General features: G+C 39.8%; 1 protein-coding gene across 2 annotated transcripts in view; it reads right to left on the minus strand.

Moving 5' to 3' along the window:
* LOC121962831 (vang-like protein 1) overlaps positions 1–15,159 on the minus strand; it is a 63,699-nt gene extending 48,540 nt beyond the window's left edge. For both annotated transcript variants that reach the window (XM_042513142.1, XM_042513141.1), the window contains exon 1: positions 15,031–15,159. The gene's annotated coding sequence lies outside the window, so the exon portion shown is untranslated. The remainder of the gene's footprint in view (positions 1–15,030) is intronic.
* Between the last annotated feature and the right edge of the window lie 4,686 nt (positions 15,160–19,845).

A 19,845-nucleotide genomic window follows, 5' to 3' on the forward strand; every position in this document is an offset into this window, starting at 1 on the left:
TTGCTCTTATTCCCACACGGCTGACAACTGTTGTTCAGAGGCAGCTTTAAGTCTCTGACACACAGCAAACTACTTAAGTCTGACACTGACAGGCCTTGAGACGACTAACGCAGAGAGAATGTGAAGATAAAAGCAGGAGACGTTCAGTAAGACAGAGGTGTTTCCAGTGTGGGAGTTCAGGGAGTCGTGACGGCAACTAAAATAAGAAGAAATTCTGCTCCTAACAAAGCGTCCTCGCTCTACCTGCACATCATCACTTTTAATAAACAGTCGATTGTATCAGTATAAACGCATGTTACATTTTCATTACGACGCTCTTGAGCCAAACCGTCGCAGCAGCAACGCTCAGAGGATGCCGTTAATGATACTGAAAAAAATGAATTGCTAGTGTCGAGGACACGCTTCATTTGGAAATAATGAAAGTCTTTCAGCAAACTGTCACGTGACGTCTGTAGCAACACAAACACAGGACGCATTTGTTAAGAGGCATGGATAACATGTTCAATCCAAAATGTTCAGCTTTCTCACAACTGAAAAATCGCTGTTGATAACATCGATCATTATCATTTTCAGCAACTGACTACACATACAGAGGCATGGATTGTGTAGTGGAAACAGTTATTAATTGATTAGTCAAACACCAAAAAATCTAATATAAATCCATCGATTTAAGTTTTTTCTATTAATCAAGTTAAAATACAGAACAATACTGGTTAGTTACCGTGTCACAAAGAGATGCTTGTTCTTTATTTCCTACTTAATAAATGTGATACTATCTTTAAAATATGCGCTGTTACAATAACAAGTGTCACTTTTACACAGAGTGTGGGACAGTATGCCGAACGCTATTATTATTTACATCCATTTATATTCAGATAGCAAATAACACATGGAATGACATGCGGCTTTTAGTAATCCACCAGAATAATAAGAAATGGGGCTTACATTTCTGTATTACCCATGCACTCTCTCTGAAAGTTTGATTTTGTTTCAGTGATGGGAACACAAGCTGCTGCAACAGGCTGCTACTACAGCAGCTACACGACTTTGAAAAGTCTTTAAACAGACTGAAGTCTGACACCCTCTCATATCTAAAGACAACATGAGTTTTGAGTCATGCACTTTAAGATTTTGCAGAGACTGGGGATCTTGCAGGGTTAAAATTGCAAGTAGATTCCCTGTGAGATAATTTCCCATCCTGCTCCTGCTGGAAAATACTACGCTAAACTCCCTTTAGGAAATATGCCACATTAACAATTCCCTATGTGTCCACAAAAAAACATAACTCTAAAGTAAGATAAAAGGCTTCCTATTTCAAGAGTATTCAAGAGTACTCTGCATTATTTTAATCCAAAAAAGATAAATTGTATTTGTGTACAAACTTTACATTCGGATTTTGTCGCCTCAACTCGCTGCCAGCCTTAGCTGCGCTATTTTAGTGGAAAGAGACCGTGGGAATGAAAGGTGTTTCAAACATGAGAAACACGGACTCTTATTCACTTCACAAATCCAAAAGTTTCTCCTCCTTTTCCAAGAGACCTGAGACTTGTTCATGTTGTCATGTTGTTCACCCGTTACTCTGTTTGGTGCTGGAGAGAGCGCTGCTATTGGTTGTTGACAATATTCAACTTCAATATTTGCATGAGTAAAAACTATAAACTTTCGATAATATTGAACATGTTTGATTTTGTCGGAAGGTAAACAAGAAAAACTGAATAAGACAGGTCCGACTAAGTTTCAAAACCACGTTTCACCAAACGATGAAATCATGGCAGCGCGCACCAATTAAGGTAAAACTCTCATGACTTTATTCCGACATTGAAAAAAAATTGTAAGCAACAGTAAAATGGTTTGAAAGGCCATTTGGTTTAAGGCCGGTATTAAACACTGATACTTCCCTAATAAAGCACTTGGTCAACTAAGACTTGAGATAAGGCCATATTTTAATCTCTTCTTAACACAAAAATATAAAAAAAAAAAAAAAACGCCACAAATTTTTAGAATATAAGGTATGAAAAGATTTCAAGATTGACACTGCGCTCACAAAATTAAATGTCCTATATTGTAAAAAGTCAGCCTGTAATCAGAAACTGGGCCTTTAAACGAGCTGTCAGGACTCGTGTAAAGTTGTGATGTCTCGACTACTATAAAAAGGTAAAAACTGCTGCTTCAGTGTCGTTACATTCATTCCCTGGCTGCTATGACAGTGCAGAGACACTGAGAGCACAGATGTGGAAGACCCAGAAACACTGACCAATCAGAGCAGTCAGGGCTATTTCAGGAGGAGCTCTTAAAGAGACAGGCTCTCAAACAGAGTGATTCAGACAGAGGGTGAATACAGGTGTATTCAGGCAGACAGTATGAGTAAAATAAAGTGTTATATCAGATAAAAAACAGGTAAACGTGTTCTAGTAGAAACCCCAAGTACAAATATGAGCCCGAAAAGAGCAAAATATGGGACCTTTAATGGATGCTGATGTAAATAATCATTATTTATTTCCCTCTGTGCAGCATTCCTAACTGATGACGCACCGCTGAAACACAAGTAGACATGCTACAGTTGTTAAAATGCAAACACCGCCCATCAACGCACAAAAAGAACCAAAACAAACTTCTTCTGATGCATACTTGGAACTAAATCCATGCAAAATTATGGACTTCAAGACATCAAGTTTCTCCAGCTGGATATCCACGTCGCGCAATAATTGCATGAATTATTATTAGTGGCTGTTACAGGGGAATTACGTTGGGCGATTGGACCATTAAGTCATTTTTAGTCAAATCAAGCTGCATTCTTTCCCAAGAGGATCAGCGTGCAGTAAAAAACGCTGATAGCATCATGTGCAGACGCAGGAGTCGACTTAAGCATCAAATTGTTTGCAGAGACACAGAATAAAGCCACTGAGTTATTCCATGTACGGCCCCTGGAGCAGGTGGAGGTTTAAAGACCGCATTAGTGGGAAAACGTGGACGATCAGGAGACAGTTTCTGATTTGGCACAGTCGGTACTGGAAGAAGTATGCACATCTTTTAGTTTTTAGTAAAAGTACAAATAACACACTGTGAAAATACTCTGTTACAAGTAAAAGGCCTGCTCTGAAATTGTTACTCAAGTAAAAGTAAGTAAGTATAATCAGTAACGTGAAGTTAAAGTATTAAAAGTAAAAGTACACAATGCAGAAAAATCTTTTAAAAAAACACCCAAAAACATCAAAATTCTATTACAAAAGGACACAAAAAACACAAAATAATCAAAATTATAAAAAATAAAGAAAATCAGCCTTCCAAACTTAAAATTATTAAAAATGAATGATGCCGTAATAAAATAAATGATTTTTTGTCAGTAGATTTATTGATTAATCAATTTATTGTTTAAGCTGTATTTCTATAAACTGTGGATAGTTAAACTTACACAAAACATTCTTAGGTTCTTTTTTCATGCAAATCTTAATTTTTACAGTAAATACAGCATTCAGATAAATATAGCAAGATAAAAAGTGCAATATTTCCCCTGAAATGTCCTGGAGTAGAAGTACAAAGTGCAATGAAAACAAAAAGGACAAATAAAATAAAGGACAAAAATTTAGGTCCAGCACTAGAGTAAATGTTCTCGGGTACATTTCACCTCTGTAGTAAAGTGAAAGATGAGAGCTGCCTGAATGACACATTTGGCTAAAAAGAGTCACATTAAAAGTGTGTTTGACTTTAACTGCACGAATGGAGAGAGAGAAGTGAGTCATGGGTAGCTTGAGGCATGCTGTAAACACTCACCAATCATACCTGCATGACACACACACACACACACACACACACACACACACACACACACACACACACACACAGACAGCGCTGGGTGAGATGAAAAATGTGAGGTGTGAAATACACATGTAGTTAAAACTTAACTCATAAGTCAAATTTCTGCTCAGATAACACGCTCTTCCCTACATGTGTACTTTAAGCTACCCTGCCAACACTCTGCATTAAACATCCACGGTGGTGGATGAAGTATTCAGATCCTTTACCGAAGTATAAGTACTGATAACACACAGTTTTAGTCCTGCATTAAAAATGTAATTTAAGTAAAAGTTTGTAAGTATTATTAGGAATATATAAAACAAAAAACACCCCCAAACCCCCTCAATTTATTTGAAAAAAAAAAAAAATATATATATATATATATTTTTAAACACTCCGAATTGTATAACTTTACATTATCAAATAAAAAAAGAAATTTATAAAAAAAAAGAAATTAAAAATGTCATAAAATGAGGGGGTGGGAATTTTCTGTCAATCAAATGATTAATCAACTAAATATTGCAGCTGTACTTGTACAAACTGTTTGGTATTTGAATGTATACCAAACATATTTTAAACCCTTGTTATGTTTTTATGCAAAAGTGTGAATTTGTAAAGCAGCTAAAGTGTTCAGATAAATGCAGTAAAGTAAAAAGTATAAATGTAGAGGAGTAAAAGTATGAAAATACTTCAGTAAAGTACTTAATTTGTACTCAAGTATAGTATTTGAGTAAATGCACTTAGTTACATTCCACCACTAAACATCCATAAACCCTCTGGGACAGAAACAGCTGATATTAAGCAGAGAGCTATTTGAGTTTGTGACAGTATGTTTGGGGCTTACAGTAATCTATTTGCAGTATTTTAGGGGACGTAAAGCACATTCCTATTTTCTGATATCAGCATCAATCATCCAGAGTGCTTCAAACGCTCTCCTATCTCCTCTTTCATACCACCACTTTGTCCTGACATGGTCTAAAGCCGCGCTGCGCTGCGCCTCCCCATCGAAACCACCACTGAAACTCTGAGGCCCGGCTTCCAGCACTAAAGATTTATAACTGATTTATGACTCCAGTCGCCTCAGAGGTGGTGAGAAACCGAGCGACCCGTCTGCCTCCCTGCTCTTCTGCATTCATGACTCCAGGAAAGAGAAACACTTAGTTTAAACTACAATCTTTATCTGCCACTTAGAGGGAAACACACTTCACTGGGTCCAAAAATACACAAAACATCTTGTATGACCCAGTTCTGTGGTGACGGCACATCTGTGAGTGACCCTGTTGTGTGTGTATGCATGCTAGCGTGACTGTCACACCACTGGAAATACTTTGAAGGTTGCGCAACTGCATATTTTGTATATTCTCGTTGTGCAAATCATTTTTAAATGCCTGAATCATCCTCACAAGGTGACAAATCCTCCCTCAACTGGTTCTCTGCAGCTGCAGCAGCAGCCGCCAGCTGCTACTGATCCTACTCAGTACTTCAAGTGAAGCGGGGTTTTCTGAAAGCCTTTGTTAACATGGGCAACTTTCAAGTCCTCCAAGTTTTAAAAAAGCCTCAAACACATTTTCATTTGACTTAATTTGGTCATTCAGATCTGATAATATTAGTTTACAGCGGAGGTCTCAAAGTGAAATTAACAGGAGGCCACTATAACTGTTCACCAAATAACACCTTGGTCAACAGCTCATATTTTGTTGCTGTTGTTGTTGTTGTTGATTTCGTTTTGTTGTTATTTATTCGCCCCTTGGTGTGACAGGGAGACAATGAGTGTTCCCTAAATAACTAAAGTCAGTCAGTCAGTCATTACACTACCTTGGAAAAGGCCCATTCTCTCATGAAAAAACGACAATGATAATAATAAAAACCTTCCATATATACTTCTTTCACATGAAAAAACATCTTTTAAAAAATGGATTAATGTGAGAAAACGTCAACAAGTATCTAACGGCTGTGCTTATTCAAGTTTCTCGCAAAAAAAAAACAAAATTCTAAAAGATTCCATTGATCATGAAAATGTTATTCGTCTGTAAAAACAACCAAAATCACCGCAGTATGCCAGCCAGGCCAGCAGTTAGCAAAGAACGTTGGAACGACACACCATAGAAGAACAACGTGCACCTGCACATAAAGGCATCCGTCTACAGAGCGGCGAGTAAAAACACAGAAGAAGAAGACGACCGGCGAACGCACGCACTAGAATCAGCAGCGTTAACAGACTCAGTAGAGTCGGCAGTACGAACACATGGCTGCACGGCTATTTGGCTATTTGTCTGAAATGTAATGTGCAAAGTGTGGACAGAATGGTAAAGATCTTCTGATCTAACGTAAGTATACAGACTGTGCAAGCTCGCTTAAAAAATCTATTACATGTAGTGTTCGAAAAAAACATTCACATTAACAATATATGCTGGTTTAAACATGTGGTTCTGGCCTCTGTGGACAATTTGAGAAGTTTTAAAGAGGCCTGCATCAGGACGGAAGTATCCAGACACCGCTAAAGCTCGACTGCAGGAATTTACCCATGAATAATGACTGCTCAGCAAGCTGGACACAATCACAGAGGTATTTCCATCACCTGTTTTAATCCTCTTAAAAGCGAGGGCGCGCAGCTAAATGAGGGATTAATAGGGTTAAATGAGTGCGTGGTCCAGGTTCAGTCAGAGTGCAGCCACGAGGAAAGAGAGGAGCTCGGTTAGGAGCTGATCGATTATTTCCTAACAGAGTGCAGGAGTCAGAGTCTCCTCACGTCATGGCTAACCGTTTCAGATACTTCCCGCTGAGCACACAGTACAGTACACATGCTCACCACGGGCCCGGCCAGAGGCCCGCCACCGAGGTCTACGCTGAAGTGAAACAGGATCTGCGGGTGTTCTCACATGTGGTTTCTGTCTCTGCCGTGCCAGAGAAAATTGGTAAGCGGAACTACTTCAAGTTTGCGGGGAGAGTCCGAAGCTGAAATAGGAATCCCCTACCGCGGAGGGGAGGGAGGCCGGGAGCCCTGGCAGGTTCTTCACAGTAATCCAAGACCCCTGCTGAGCTGCCGGCTTGTCTGTTTGTCCTGGCAAACACCGGCAACAAGGAGCGGGAGAGGAGGAGGGGCAACATATCACAGCAATCATGGAGCACGAGGGGGTGCCGTCTCTGACAAGGCCGTTTTATTCACTTTGTGAAACATGAACAGGGTTCCCACACATTTTCATGGACAAAATTTCAAAACTTTTCCATGACTTTTCAAAGACCCTGTTTTTTTTTCTTGCTCCATTGCCCGGTATTTTTCAAACAAATAAGATTCAAAAAATCCCTTTTGGAATGTATGTTTTCTTCAAAAATCAGTGGTAAAATCGATGAAAAATGCAGCCATTTGAAGTTGTATGCCCCTCCCCTCAGCCAAAAGTGATCCCTTCATGTCTGCCCAAAAGAGGACATGAAGGGAGAGACAGAACGCGGGCAGAAAATAAAGAAACAAACGCAACTTTGTCACACGTCGACACATTTCAGCTAAGACACATCATCAGCGACAGAAAATAAATTCACCATTATATTACATTAATGTCATTTAATATATTGCACGCAACAGATTTCCATAATTTTTTCAAAACAGTTTTTACTAGTTCCGTGACTTGAAATGTGATTGTGAAATTCCTTGACTTTGCCAGGTTTTCCATGACCGTGGGAACCCCGCATGTATCATTATCTAGGGAAACTTCTGCGTGCCAAACTTATCCCAAATTCCTCGAGGTAACACAGCACCGGAGCGTTTCAGCTCTGATATTCACAAGAAAAAAAAAAAAAACTACAAGATTCAAATGCCCCAACAAAACACCGGGGCTAAAAAAAAGTCTCCTGACAGATAAACCATACGGAGGAAAAACAACACACACACAAGCTAACAGGTGTAACAACCTGCGCGCTGACTCGAGGAACAGCGACAGGATAAACATCCAGCAGCCCTAAACTGGGAATGCAAACAAACAACGTTGCACAAACAGCCCAAGAAAATACTTTCATCTCTGAGCGCAGAGCCGGAGCGAAGTTACACCGGAGCCACGAGACGTCTGCTGTCAGCCGCCGTAAACAAATCAGCTCTGCTCGGCTGCACCTCTCACGTCCAATAAAGGCAGTCAGCGTCGCCACTTGGCGGGATGCTATTATCAACGGCTCAAGAGAGTACACGGAAACACGGACACTTTGGCAACTTGATTCTGGCAGTATGTAGTGTAATGTCTCAAACATCATCATCCTCAGTGTTTTCATGTTTATACTGGGCACAAACGCTGTGTGAAGCTCACACAGAAACGCACGGTATTGTTACAGCTGCAGCTTGAGCTGATTAAGAGTCATTTTGAAACAGACCTTTCTGAAGCTGTTTCGGGAAACTCCAGGGAAGAACAAGACTGACTCAGAACCGACTGGATTTACAGAGCTCATAACACACTAAAAACTTTTAAAGAGACAGTTCACTCCTGACAGACTCCTGGTTGTTGATGCTTCAGAAGATTTATACAATCAGCACAGTTTCAGGGTGAACAGATTAGTGTCACCAATTCAGTGCCTGACCAAATGTCTCCCCTTCTGTTCCTGAGATATGATGCTGAATAAGAGCCAGAAAGTGTTTTTGCAGAACATCATGGTGTCACAGTGAAGTTGACCTTTGACTTTTAAATATAAAATGTCATTAAATCATTGTTTTTTTCCTATCAGGGCATGTATAGACAAGAAAAAAAAAATCCACATTCATATGTTAAAACTGTGAAATGATCACGTGTAAACCGCAAAAACAACTGAAAACACAGTAGTACGAACGCCAGGCTAGTAGTAACTTTGAAATGACACATCGTAACAGAACACCACGCGTATTCGCTAAGTGCAGCCGTAACATCGTTGCCAGTTTACACTTTAACAGAAGAGGCGGCGCTTTCAAAAGATTTCACTCTTGAGCCCGGTTTCAAGAGTTTTTATGCTCTCAAAACGTTGTTGACGAGTGAACAAAAGGCAAACCTGCAACAAGAGTTTAACATTTCATGCAAGATCTGTTGCCGTGTTAACAGCCCCTTAGACATTTTTTGTGAAATTTGGTCTTAAGTAGCATGTGAATTAACTAGTATGAGACAGACGAGATGTCGACCATCAAAATCTAATCAACACAAGTTGAGTCCAAGTGGACGTTTGTGCCAAATCTGAAGAAATTCCTTAAAGGCATTCTTAAGATATCCCATTCACAAGAATGGACAGATGGACAAATGGACAGATGGACAGATGAGCTGTTGTGAGTTAAAAAGAAAATAGTTCTTACATCAAACTGCTCACAACAAGGTCTGTGGATTAGCCTGAGTAACCAGGTCAGGATTCAGGGAAATAGACATTGCTATTGAGGTTTCAAATGTGGGGTTTTTTTTTTGGCGCTTTGAGCACCACGAGCCAAGAAGAAGGCAGAAATCTCAAACACCCGGCAACTCACACTGACACATTCCAGACTTAGAATAGCTCTGATGGTAGATTTTGGGGTGAACTGTCCCTTTAAAGCCAGTCTGAAGTCACTGAACCATAAAGGCGCTGCCCTGCAAACTGACCTGACCCTCTGAAGACACTGTTTGAGTAGTCAAGCATAGAGTAGGAAGACTACTTCCAGTTTCCCCGTGTGAAGCGGAAAATTAAGCATCTAATGAAGCAGATGGGATGATCCGTTATGTTTTCAATTGAATCCTCCTTTCATGCAAGCCGTTCATCCGCTCTTTTTGCAGAATAGAAGTGAAAAGCCCCCTGCGTCTCATTCACACTCTACAGTGATTAATCCTGAAATCTCGAAGTCTTTTATGGTACGTCTTTGCTTCCTGTACCATTACAGCACAGTTTTTACACTGATCCATCGTAGAACAGCGGTTTATTTCATTTAGAATAATAATAATCCCACTGAACCATAGCACAAAAGACAGGAAAAGACAAGTTATCCCCACCGTGGCTGAAGCTGTAGACAACATGTGGTCTTGGGATAATGCCAATCTGAGAAAAGACCCAACATGGGATGATGGGTTTTACATTTAAAAATAGGGATTATCACATAATTACCAAATTACTTATTCTGGATAACTAGGCCGTGAGATTTTGAGATAATCTGTTGAACACATCTGCTTTTGTCATTCACAGAAATGAAGCCAGCTCTGTCTCGTCCAGCCGTCAGCATGCGGCTCGTACTCTGACACCTCTCGCTCTCGCCTCATCCCTCCCTCCAAAACCACGACGCCCTCGTAATCTGCCGCCATTATCACGACGATAACACATTCTCCGCTCGCATCATAGCAAGAGACAACCAGCTCGTGCAACATAATGACTTTGCTTCAGCTTGAGAGGAGGTAACTCGGTGACGGCCGCGGTCACGAGACGTGCAGGGACACGAGGGAACAAAAAAGCGAGTCACTGTGGTGGAAGTCTGGCCTCGGTCACATGCTCGCTGTGTTCCTGTCCATGACTGAGCAAATGAGGGTCATTAATTCTGTGGAATTCAATCAACATTCTAGAGTGTCACCGAATTTAACCTCTCAGATATCCTGCGAGACGTGAAGGAGGCACACGGAAGCAGAGAGACACACAACACAAGCAGATCCAAGTCTGTATTAGCATTTCAAAAGACTGGATGCTTATAATCTGTTTGCCATTGACTGAAAAGATGGTTAGCATGCAGGCAGCGTTGATTACAAACCGCTATCAGTTTCTATCTGCTCTCAGTAAGGTATGTCTGACTAACACTGACTCAGACCCTTATGCCTGATTCACATCTGGCCTTTACCTGTTGCGTTTTTGTGCTGGTGTTACTAGGCAACCACAATGACCAGATCCTGCACGGTCAGTAAATAAACCTGCTGTTGATGATTGCATTAGCTGCGGTGAGCTTATCTAGCTGTTATACACCGGGGGTTTTCAAAGTCTGACACTGTGGGATCACCTCAGATAAAGTCAAGACAAGTGCTTTGGGAGACTGGCAGCATTAAAGGTATGCTGGGGTTGTGTGTGAAGGGTTACTGAGTAGCAGGTGGCATCTTATATGATAGCCTCGGCCACCAGTGTGTGAAAGGATGCATGAATGAGTGAATGAGACATGCAGTGTAAAAGCACTTTGAGTGGTCAGAAGATTATAAAAGAACTATACAAGTGCAGGTCTATTTAGTCTTTATTTTGCTGTGCAGTAAACACACAGATCTGTATAAAAAATCTGCATTAAATTGGTCTGGCTCTAACTGAGTGTGAGAGGCTGTTCCCAAAATAGTGCATCGGTCACAGAGAAATGGAGATCTTGGTGGGTTTATGAGACTCTTCGAAAGAGGAGAAATCACGGGGAGTACCATCAGCTGATCCAGGAGCTTCGCCCTGATGACCGTTGGTTCGAGGCTCATTTTAAAATGAGTCAGGGATCGACTGACAATCTACTGCCAATCGTCGGACTTATTTACAGTTAAATGTTAAAAATTCATTGAGGCGAACGAAATCTATTTTTAGAATACTGATGAATTATATTTACACAATGCATTTATAATTCATTAACATTTTAGTTTGGGGGCCACATACAGTCCAATTAGATGTCAGGTGGGTGGGAGCAGTAAAACCATCGGATATTTCGCAGTTCAATAAACTCTGATACAGTAAAAATGATCGATTTTCAGTTTGAGATGTTCTGAAATTAAAAATGTCAGTTATTGCTAGGAATAATGGAGCTATTTTTTTAATAGCACCTTGATTTTTAGTCATTCCAAGATGGATATGTGGGAGTTTTACTTTTAAATCTTTTTACATGAATACTTTTTTTTGTCTGTATATAATTACAGATGTCCTCAACAGAAATGTACCAGTCGATTTCATGAACTATCTATTTCATTTCATTTCCAGCAATCCAAAAAAAAAAAAAGAATTAGAATACTAGACGGGCACTAGTATAAATGACTATTTTTGAAATTTCATACTTTGCAAAGTCATCCAGCAGGCCAGATTGGACCTTTTAGTGGGCAGGTTTTGGCCTACGGGCCATATGTTTGATTTAGATATGCCTTTCAGTGTTTCTGTAGCTTCTTCTTCTCTTGTGATGTGTGATTACACATTTCACCTCAGTGAATCTCACTTCTCGCTGTTTCAACGACCTGATTTCCCCACTGGTATCAGCGTTTATCTTGCATATCACAAGAGCATGCTCAGAGCTGAGCTGCAAAGGCCTGACTTTGACAGGAGGAATAAATGACACTGGCATATTGCCTGTTTCCTCCCAGGAGACTCAACTGTTTTTTTAAGACGTCACTGAAAACTAACAAGAAGCCAGAAGTCCTACTGTGGCAAAGCTGTCTATTGATGAAATGAAAAGGAGTGAAAAAGCGAGTCCTTTCTTCTTCTTTGAAATGAATTAAGTACTCAAGGTGTTAACAGTCCCTTGAAGGCACATGAGGTGGTTGTACCTCTTGTTTATGAAAATCTCCAAGGCGACACAAAAGGCCGTTGTAGTTGACTGGCAGCTTAGATTTCTGGCTAATGCAGCACTATGCTCTGCTGATACAAGAGATGTGACTGGAAAAACCGCAGAAATACACTTAAATATCTAGACAAACTTCACCCTGACAACCCTGCATTTAAATGATTTTAACTGATATTAACGCACATGCTGTGAGCTCCGTAAGCAAGCAACACACCCATGAGGCTCGCCGTGCTCAAGCACACACCTCACATCTGAGAGCTCTTGACAGGTGCCATCATCGCTACCAATATTCTCTCTGCAGCTGTCACGAAAAACCACCACCACTTTTCTGGGACGGAAAGAGAAGAAGAATCTGTGCGCAACTCTCAAACGTTTATCTCACCCACAACAAACAAGTCTTCGTGGTAATGAGGGTCTTGCATAATTAAAAGAGCGGAAGAAGCAGTTGTTGTCACCATTTAATGTCGTTCTCATGGTGTCAAGCTCTGCTACCGAGCAGCTTTTCCTCAGAAAGCGATTATTTGAGAAATAGTGCGTTTCTATTGCAATTTACCTTACTTAGAGAGTAGTTCACAATGTTTAAATGAAATAAAGTAAATGCATGACTGTGTACTAAGCATGTCCATTCAGTTACATGAAGAGAATGACGCGAATCCTAAGTAGCAGTCTATTTGTTATATTTCTGCACTTTAAAAGGGATAAAGTTGTAAATCATTTGTTAAAAGTATGCTTAGAGACCCTGATAAAACTGACAGTTTGCCTGGCATTAGCTGCATGACTAGAGTCAATAAATCCATTATATAGACAGCTGATTAATCATTTGTCATTTTACGTCATTGTAAATTACCACTATCATGATATGGGTATCATAATAGCGTAAATGTTGTCTTTTCCTGGTTTTAAAGGCTGCCTTACAATAAAGTAATGTAATTTAAAGCAGACTGGTGTGTTGCTTTAACCCAGCTAGTCATTACATCTGCTGATAATTTATGATAGAGTAAGGAGCAGGAATAAGTTCCTAAAACACGGATATGAGTAAGCGTTTTAGCACTTACATCGTCACAAAGTCAGTGGGTTTTTTGAATGGGTTTTTGGTTAGAAGCCTGAAATAAGGTCTGTGTTTAACACAAGCTGAAGAGACTTTCACATTTTGTTATACATTATAAAATACGTCAGTAAATACTTCACTCTTGAATTTTGAAGCCGACAGATGTGTTAAAAGGCAATTGCCAAAAAGTGGCTTTACAGCCTCGTTATGGTGGTGATATAAAGTCACGTGACCATAGTGTAGTTCACTTAGCCTAAAGTTGGATTAAAACGTCTGGTAATTGCATTTGCACTTCAAAAATCCTCAAAGTGGTGTTTATCTGTGAAAATTACCTTGCTGAACAAAATGTGTAAGTATCATAACCACAGAGCTTATTTCCGCAATGATCCAAAATCCGATGGAAAAATCCCATCAGCTTTTTGGCGAGGGAACTATGGCGATGTTAACTTCTGTGCTGTCCTACAAAAATGTATCCCTGGAGCACTCTACTATAAATACAATATATTTTGCTATTAGTCAGTTTAAAGTTATTAAATTTTATTGCAAGAAAAAAAATATCAGCCCAACATTTGTAAAGACAACAAAACCTCTTTTTGTAATATAAGTATGTGAAATTATATGAAAAAAATTCCTGTCAAGTGATAATACAAATTGACTAAAAAACAGCAGACATCCAGCAGAGCACAAAAACCATTAACAGCTATTTATTAGCCGTCCCCACACTGAGCACGTGCCACAGGAGCACCTGCTTAACATTTCGGACCAATTTCACATGAATAACTGCTTATAACACATTTAATAAACCCCAAATAACCTTCTGAACTATACACCGTCATTGAAATAAGTTATATTAAACTTAAAATTATTCAAGCAAATAGGAAAGTAGGCTACTTTAACAGTAGTCACGTCTGTGTGGTGGAGCTCCAGAGCAGGTTTCCCCGCCCTGTCTCTACCTGTGACCCGCCAGGCAGGCGGACCTACCGGCAGGAAACTCCCTGGTTTCACCGTGGCCTCGACAGCCCCCCCTCCTGCTCTCCCTCACCTCAGTAACCCATTTATGCGACTACATGAAAACCCAAATCACGCCACAGCGGTTTCAAACGGCTGTTCGGCATGTTTCTTGGCGTACTGGTTGTTTTCAGAGGCTGGGAGTGCTACAATGTATCCGTCCGCGTCAACTCTGCCGCCGCAGGTTACAGTTTACAGCTGAGCTGCGGTGCACCAGCCGGGGTAATGCGGATCCAGTCAACCGTATGAAACATAGTTGACTTTTTACTGTCTCACAGAGGCTCTGCGAGTTTCTGCGTGACACAGGCGCTATGATAACGTGTCCACGACCAAAGCGACAATGTAACAAACTCGACACTGTGGCGAAAAATTCACAAATACGGTTAAACTTCCCCCAGAGTGTGTTTGTGCGTTGGTGCGACCGCAGTTTGAGGGCATTCAAATGAAGTTGAAAGCGTTCCCTTTCATACAGGTAGCAAAGACAGCAAGGGCGTGTTCCCAAGTCTTTCTTTAAAAACATGCATTCAGCCCCAACAACAGCCTTTGTCCTGTGAGTATAAAAATAGGCAGACACGGTAACCTACATTTTATAGGCTTCACGAATCAATATAGGACATTATAGCATGTAAGGCAGAGAGCTTCACACACTACTGAGCCCGCACACTAACATCTGCAGAATACATATGACCGACACTATCGCCCGCCTTATTTAATTATAACTCACCCTTTATCGGTGGAGATATCATTCCCGTAGTTGATCATTTATCCAGAGGTTATTAAATAGTTTGCCCCAGAGCTCACGGTAGGCTACAGCAGGAAGCAGCCCTTTGGTGACCGGAGGAATCACCCTGGCAGTCAGGAATTTCACAGGGGGCAGAGCTTCTCAGCATATGGGGCTGTAGTACGGAAATATGGCGCTAGGGGGGGGTGTCTGCAACACGTGAAGGCGCCACCAATATCACACACAGCAAGTACAAGTGCTTATTATTGAGTTGGTTAATTACAGTAATGGGTTGTATACAAGGGCGTAAATTAATCCACTGGTTCTCACAGTGGGCACCAGGAGGGGCCCCAATGAGGGTAGGCTTGCTTTAAATTCTTCATTATTAGTTGTTAAAAATCAAAAAATGAATGGCAAAAAAAGGACTAAAATACCAAAACACGAAAAACACTGATTTTGTGTTAAGAAATATTTATATTTACATAACATGTGCTTATGGGTTTTCCACAAACTATCAGTCACCTTGTAAAAATGTCTTAAAATTTCAATTCATTTTTCTATTTGACTGCAACAAACTTTTTTGAAAAGATGGAAAAATTGCAATTGCATATTTTACACCTTTAAAAAAGTGAACCTACAAACCATCATACTTGAATGTATGACACGCCTTAATCTGATTATATTGCGCTCTTAATTTTTGCCCCAAATGCGTCCAAAAATCCGAAGAGCTATGGTCCATAAATTGATGTAAGTGCACATTTAAGTGCCTAAGTGGCCATGACTTTAATTCCCAAAAAACCATCACTTTCTTCTAGTCATTACACGGTCAGATACTACGGCAACTGGGGGAAAAATGATTGTAATAATTAACTTAAAGCTCATTTAAAAGTGACTGCAAAAAGCACTGGTGTTATAGCATGGAAAGGTTAAGTATATATCTAACACTTTAAAATAATATTGTAATTCTTTTGTCACTGCTGATAATTTGTGAATGAACACCTCCTGTAGATAAAAACTATTAGGAGCCAGTGATGTCGCTCTAAACAAGCAGATGGGAGCGGAGAATGGCAGCATCTCACACTGCTGCTGTTTCCTCAACAAGTCTTAGATTTGCTTAACATCAATGTCAACGTTCAATAAAACAAGCTGGAACATCTTCTGTTGTCACCAAGCACACATATCACACCAAACCGAAAAATTGACTTTTTCTACAGAGGTTTTTTTTTTAAATATTTAGACAAGAGTCAAAGCTCCTGCTATTGTGCCGTCCACCCACTCTCAGGGAGTGTTTTGGTCACAGCTCATGAAGTCGAACAAGGTAAACAGTTGTCAGTGATACAACCTCTCACACACTCGAAGCAACAGAACAGAACAGTGGAGTGATAGCAATCTGGTCTGGACACAGTCGGTGAAAGAGACACAATGAAGTCACCGAGGCCTTGGAGCAGCCTCTTAGAGGAGAATGTAAACAAATATCTCTCCTTTCCATCTGTAACGTCTAGCCCTTTAATCAAGGAGACCACAGATTTATTTGATATCCGACACTGACCCTCCTCTGCTGCTATATATGCTATAACTCACTGTAAAGTGTTACAGGAAGAGCTCGGGGGCACTGGTATTTTTATTGGCATCAACTACAGGAATGCTTTATTGCTCGAGTGTCTGCCAAGGAAGAGATATTTAAGAGTTGCGATATTTGGAGATATTTGTATATGTGGCTTACAGGAATAAGTTCACAGAATATATGATGCTCAGCCTGTTATCCACTTTTGGAATAATAGTTATGATTTCCACTAAAGTGTGTCTCTAAGCCTCCTTAAGTTAACTCTTTTCAAAACAGACTGATAAAGTCTGCTGATATTTGTTTTATAATTTTAAAGCAGATTAGTACTTTTTTATAATCTTTGTTATTATTGTATGTATATTGTGATATTGTTTTGTTGTATGGTTTGTTTGTTAAAGTTGTAGAGTCTGGATTTATCTACTGTACCAGAATAAAATCATTCAATTTATTACATTTTTTTAAATTTCATATAATCTATGTAGAGCAGTGGTTCCCTACTGATCCATCTACGGAGTCCAGATTTTGTCCTTAGTCATTAGTTCAAGGTCTACACATACGATAAATTACCACATATTAAATTCAACCATATTTGCATATACTTAAACATTTTAAACAGAACTTGCAGATCTCCTCACTTCACCGTTTACAAAATCCTCTTTGTGATGATCACGTTAAGTAAGACTAACTTGGTTTACTGAAGTTGCTAACACTGAGAGAGAACAAGGTAATTACATTTTTGAGTTGCAACAACTTCACAAAATTCAGTAAATACAGCTACATTTCAAGGAAACTTAAAACTTAGGGTAAATATATATTAGGATTTATTATTATTTATGTATTATGTATTTATTATCTATTATTTTACAGTGCATATACAGTATGACGCTACAGCCAGCAACCGGTTAGTTTATCTTGGCATAGAGACTTCTGGGAAATGAAGTGAAAAAGCAAATTTCCCCAAATTGAGCTTTAATGTGTCATAATTCAAAAAGGATGGGAATTAATGTAAGAACGCAGCCAGAACAGTACAGATGCTGCACCTTGATTGGCTGACAGCATCAGCATCAAAACGCCTGTAAAACTGGCAGTTCTTTAAATAATGCTTTTCCTTTAAACGTTATCACAGAAACTACATTTGACCGGTTAACATTTTAACATCTCATGCATGTGCACAAGCAGACACTATTTCCAATTCCTCGTGCACCTTTCACCTCAATAAGTATATCTGGTTACACAAAATCAATTAAAACATATATCTACACCAACTGATTTCACATTACTCTGCTGTTGCTGCCATCCGTCCTCTATTGTGTCACGAGACAAAGAGGGTCTCCACACCAGTTCATTCAGACTCCAAACACACACACGAAAGTTCAAATCACAAGGCAACAGATGCCTCCAGCAATTACACGGCTGTATATGAATCAATATTTTGTCCTCCTTTGAACTGCATCCTTACACACACAAACACACATGCACGCACGCACGCACACACACACACGCACACACACCCTTAGATATATCTCATCCCCTCCAGAACACAATGGAGGTCATGACTGGGACATGACCCCTTTTTCTCCCCATGGAGAGTCAAATAAACAGCAATGCTGCGTCAAGGATGGGGGATGGAAGCAGAGAGATGTGTGTTTAATTTCTAACAATGTTTGTGTGTGTACGCAGCTTTATAGAAAGTAAAAAAGGAAAAAGAAAAGAAATTGCGGATTAACAAATTGTTATGTACGCAATATTAAAATACACTCTAGTAAAACTTTATTTATGTATTTATTTATTTATTTTAAATTCAGGAGTGGTTCTATTAATATTTATATTCTAGTAGATCCATAGGCTATATAAAAATAAGAGACTAAAGAGTTTTTTTAGGGGGTTGTTTTTTTATTTTAGAATTATCTTGATTCTTCACGGATCAACAACATCTTTTGTCATGATGATTATCTCGCAGTATGTGTGTATCAGCAGCTGTCAAGCATTCTAGTTTAAGATGAGTGCGCCACCATGTGGCACTCTGCTGCTATTACACGAGCTGGACACTTAAACAGGCATTTCAAAACTCTCCTTTGTAGCATGTCTGCTGGATTTTAAACCTCGATGTTTTAAAATCTAAAATTTAATCATAGTTTTTTGTGTCAAATCGCTTGCTTGTTCATATGACACTTTTAAATTATGTTAGCTTGGTTAAAACTTTTTTAAAAAGTTAATTTAAACAAGTGAAATTAATTAAACTTCTTTTTAAAAATCAATATCTGCAAGTAAACAAAAGACCTAAATGTCCGGGTGTGTGAATCAATCAGCTGCGGTGAAAGCAGTGAAATCAGATTACACAGCTGAATGGCAGCGCGAGGTACCCTTGTAGGCACGCGCGTCGTGTGACGGCGAACAGCAGCAGCAGCACGTGCTGTCACTTTTTCACGTTTATTCAAAGTGTGAGGCGCGCGCAGATGGCCCCCATTGAAAAGGCGAGGTGGGGGCCCCTGAGATCAATTCAATTTGGTGTCCGGAAGATGGATGGATTCCTCCCCAAAGACACGGAGTTTATGAGTTTAGAGAGGTTTTTGGTAAATAGAGGAGAAAAATGAACGCGCGTAAAAATGAAGACGAAGTGGGAAGAGATGCGGCTTATGAGAGACCACACACACGCATATGCATACACACACACACACACCTACAGAGAGACAGAGAGAGAGAGAGGTTGTGATATTTTTCAGAGCACTTTACAGTCAAACTGATGAGATTCTCTGTTCGGGGGCCAATTACATTCAGCATGTGACAAATAAGGCTTAAAGGCCCCAGTCCCAGTGGGTGCATGTATATGCTACTGTATGGTTATGGTGAAGGCTGGATCAAAATGACAGAATAACCTGGGCCCCCTCAGGGGCCCTGCGGGTCTTAGGTTGACCAGTTCTGACAATAACATTTGTGATATTTTGATTAACTGTAAATTTGTGCAGCAAAGTGCACTACTAAAGTACAATATAATACTTATATTTGTACCTAATTAATACTGACCACGGGTAATTTTGCCCAGAGGGCTGCCTCGCAGATTCAACGAGCCTAGCTGAAAATATAAGGACACAAGAAAGTTTAAATGCAAAAAAATAACTTCAATTCTTACGCTGGGAAGGGCTCTTTTTCTCTCTTTTAACTGCACCATGGGCTCTAGAAACTTGCGTTTTTAACTTTTTTAGCTGACATTGTGTGGAACAAACAATCAATCGAGAAAGTAATCGATTATCACA

Source organism: Plectropomus leopardus, chromosome 24, assembly GCF_008729295.1.
Source record: "Plectropomus leopardus isolate mb chromosome 24, YSFRI_Pleo_2.0, whole genome shotgun sequence".
NCBI classification, from domain to species: Eukaryota; Metazoa; Chordata; class Actinopteri; order Perciformes; family Serranidae; genus Plectropomus; species Plectropomus leopardus.